Below are 4,354 nucleotides of genomic sequence, written 5' to 3'. Positions count from 1 at the left end.
TTATTTTTATTTCTTGTAAATACAATAAAATTTAATACATTTAATAACAGTTTACAATTTTCTTAATTTTATATTCTAACAATACTGATCATAATTTGTAATATCTCAAGTGCTTGTACAAAATACTACAAATGTAAAAGGATTTCAAAGTTTTCGCAGGGTTCTACACTATGAAATTACGCTTACATGTTCATGTTACTAACATGTATGCACAGCCTATTGAGCAGGCGGTCTTTACTGCACAGTCTTTCGTGATCGTTCATGGTATTATTGCATTATTTGGTGTGATTTTTACATTTATGCGTGTACTACATACAGTGATATAATAAATTTAAATTGTAGTGACTATTTCTATTTTATGTTAATGGATTAGTGATTTATTTTTTATTTTATAGAACATTTTAAATAAGATAACTGCTAATTAGCCATACCCACAAATTGCCCACAATGTCTGCAACTTGTTCCCCACAGAGAAAGATGAGTAAACGGTGGTATACTCAAAATTTTAGAAATGAATGGTTAGAAGATCCGGAATTAAAGGATTGGTTGAAAGAAGACAGTAATGAAAAAGGTGCGTCTTACTGTATTTGTTGTGAAATGAAATTAAAGAATGCCAATAAATCGATGTTACTAGTGCATAAAAATACAGTTAAACATAAAAAAAAGTGCAAATATTGCTAAGACAAGTTCAACGTTAGACATTCTTCACAAAACGTAAACCTACGGAGAATGAAGAAGTAGCAAAGGCAGAGTTAACAATTGCTGCACTCATTTCTGAGCATAATATTCCATTTGCGCTATGTGATCACCTTATAGAAGCATGTAAGAAAGCATTTGATGATAGCAATATTACAAAACAAGTTCAGATGAAGGCGACTAAAGTCTCTTATCTTATACAAGATGGCATAGCCTATCATGAAAAAATATACATTTCTAACATATGCAGAAACAAGTTTTCAATGATAATAGATGAAAGTACAGATTTATCTTTATCGCAAGTTCTAGCTGTTGTTGTTAGATATTTTGATATTCAAAAACTTGATGTTGTAGATGTGTTACTTGACACTGATTGTTACTGTTTGTGTCGAAAATGGTACTTCAGAAGGGCTTTATCAAGCTGTAAAAGATCTTTTCATAGAAAAAAACATTCAAATAAGTAATCTCGTTGGCTTTGGAAGTGATAATTGTGCCACTATGATGGGTACTAAGAGTGGGTTCCAGTCATTGCTAAAAAAGGATGTACCATCAGTATTTATAATGGGATGTGTTTGCCATTCTTTTGCATTATGTGCTAGTCATTCAGTCAAGGTACTACCATCATATCTAGAAATATTTATAAAAGATATCTCTTGTTATTTTTCCCATAGTAGTAAAAGATTAAACGAGTTCAAAATGATTCAAGATGTTGTAGATACTGCTAAGCATAAAATCCCCAAATTAGCACAAACACGTTGGTTATCCCGTGGCAATGTAATAAAAATTATTATTGAGCAGTGGGATGCGTTAGTTCTTTATTTTCAATCTCAATCAAAAATTGACAAAATCGATGGTGCAGGGAATATTTACAATACTATGATCACCAAAGGAACTAAGCATATGTTGTTGTTTTTAGGATATGTACTAGAGAAAATAAACTGCCTGAATATTGAATTTCAATCTGAGCATTTCAGATTGCACTTACTTCATTCAGTGGTTTCAATTGAGTATAAAAATATTCTTAGTTTTTTCATAAAAGAAGAAGTCATTACTTCGTGCAAGCTGGTTGAAATTGATCCAAGCAATGCAATAAATCATAAGCCTCTGAATAAAATATATTTGGGAGGCCGTTGTATGGCCTTATTAAATTCAACACCACTTGGTGACAGTGAAAGCAGGTTTAAAAATGATTGTTTAAAATTTCTTGTTGAACTTTTTATGTAAATCAGAAAAAGATTTCCTCTAAATGATGATGGAATTATCGCCAGTCTCAATGTTCTTGACCCAGCAGTGATACATGATTGTGCCAATTCGCCATCCTCAATTTTCCATTTAGCAATGCAGTTCCCTCACCTTGTTTCTGAAGACAAACTAGATCTAGATGATGAATGGAGATCATTTCGTTTAAATCAAGATTTAGATTTCTCTTACAAAACCATCCCCGAGTTTTGGTATCTGTTACGTAATGAAAAAGATTGCTTTAATAATTCTAAATATGAGATTTTATCTAACTTTATGACCAGTCTAACTATTTTACCTCACTCTTCGGCAAGCATAGAAAGAATCTTCTCCGAAGTAAACCATATAAAAACAAAAGCCACAAACTCCCTTAAACCAGAAACTGTGAAAAATCAACTAATGGCAAAACAGGTGATAAATAGATCTAATCAAAATTGCAAAATACATGGAAACCTAAATCAGAATTGGTAAAAGAAGTCATACAAGGAACTTGTCATAAAAGATACGAAGAACGTTTGAAAAAAATGAAAGAACTTCAAAAAATAAATGTGGAGGGAACTAAATGGGAAGAAAATTCTGATTACAATTAAATAAAAGATATTTTTGCATGGTAAGTTTTATCTTATTTGTGTTGCTATACTATATGATGAAAACTAGGTTTTTTTTGGGTTTATTTAAGTTGCAATCTAAGTTTTTTTAAAATTTGTGAGTGGGAGCCCTGGTCTAAATACTAATATCATCTGCATCTTTTCTGCATTTCTGTTATCTGTCTCTGAGTGAAATAACTCCTTGCGAGATTATATAGCTGCTGAGGACATTGACATATCCTAGTCTTTCAAGGGCTCCACCACAACAGAATCAAAATCCACAAAAAATCCTAAACATGTTTATCCTGTAAATTCTCAATATGAGGTACAAACTGAACTAATGCATTTTCACATAATCTTCATGACAATCCAAATTGTAAAGGTGATATTAGGTCTGCTTCCTGAAGAAGAGATACAATTCTCAAAAACATTATAAGTTACAATACTTTTCCCATAGTGGCCTATAAGATTTTGCCTCGTTTACTGGCTTGTTTGCTTAGGGATTAACTTGAGTAATGCTACTTTCCAAATATCCAGAAAATAGCCCTATTTTAAACACAAAAACAAGAGAATTTCTGGTCTGAATTTAATCAAATATGAAATAAGGATATTCTCAACCTTATCACAATTTATCAGACACTTTATTAGACTGATTTTTCTGACCTGTTTGGAATTAAACCAACCATTTCAGCCAAATCGGTGGTTTCATTAGCCCCCGAGATAACTACCAAATAGCTCCTGTGTATGTATTCTATTCAGTTTTATATAAAAGTCCCCATGGGTGAGCATTCCCATATGTCTACATACTCCACCCAAACAGTCTGTTTAGAATTCATTATCATTTTAATATATGAGTTCTTCAAAGTAATATAGTTATTGTAGAGCTCAACCTCGTGAGCAGACCAATGTCTGCAATGTTGAAACCTTCCAGCAGCATGAACCATTTCTCTTTAGAGAGTTGAGATAACCATCGCAGAGCATATTTACTGACTCTTTTTGAAGGAGGATAATGTAATTTGTGATGCCTGAATAAAGTTTGCTAATTCAAGAGCAGCCTTGTTCTCATAAAAAGCCACATCTCTAGGAAAGTCATGACCAAGCAATCCTTCAAAACACTCCCATTTGACATTTGTAATAGAAAATCTAATAAATTTAAACAGTACAATGGATGTAGTATTGTAATTAAATGTCGACAACAAAAAACAATGGTTCTATGATCATTTATTGTTCAATGTGTTATTATAGACCAATCAAAAATAGACTCTGAAAGGTAGAGACAAGAGCCACGTCTATATTAGATTGTCCTGTGCATTGTGAAGGTTTGTTAAAGTATATTCAGATTATGGCTAAGTAAAAAATCCCCAAGTAGCTGACCATTTAGTATTAACATCAGATGCTATGAGAATGTTTTTGTTTCCTAAAAAAGTAATAGCACATTCTAAAGAGTTTAAAGAATCATTGAAATCTTAGGAAGGCGGACATTATAATGACAATAGGTAAAAAGAAAGAGGATAAGCAACATGGTCACAGGTAGCACATGTATTGCATAATCCATGAATAACAGTAATATCTATATCACTGTTAAATAAATACTATACGTGGCTTTGAATTTACTAGTACTGGTTGCATTACTTTGGATCTTATAGAGAAACCTGTTATCCTAGAAGACTGATCAAGCTGTTCCTTACTGAAATATGGTTCTTGAATTGCATCAATATCCATGGAATTTTCCTCTGAAACAACCCTAATCTTGTCTGCAACTACCCGTGACCACCAACCATTTTACTGCAGAATTTTAATTTGTATTTCAACATTATCGCCTCCATCAGATC

Source organism: Mastigoproctus giganteus, chromosome 13, assembly GCF_048544385.1.
Source record: "Mastigoproctus giganteus isolate SK-2022 chromosome 13, ASM4854438v1, whole genome shotgun sequence".
NCBI lineage: Eukaryota > Metazoa > Arthropoda > Arachnida > Uropygi > Thelyphonidae > Mastigoproctus > Mastigoproctus giganteus.
The sequence above is the reverse complement of the archived record's forward strand: the minus strand, read 5'-3'. Positions refer to the sequence as shown.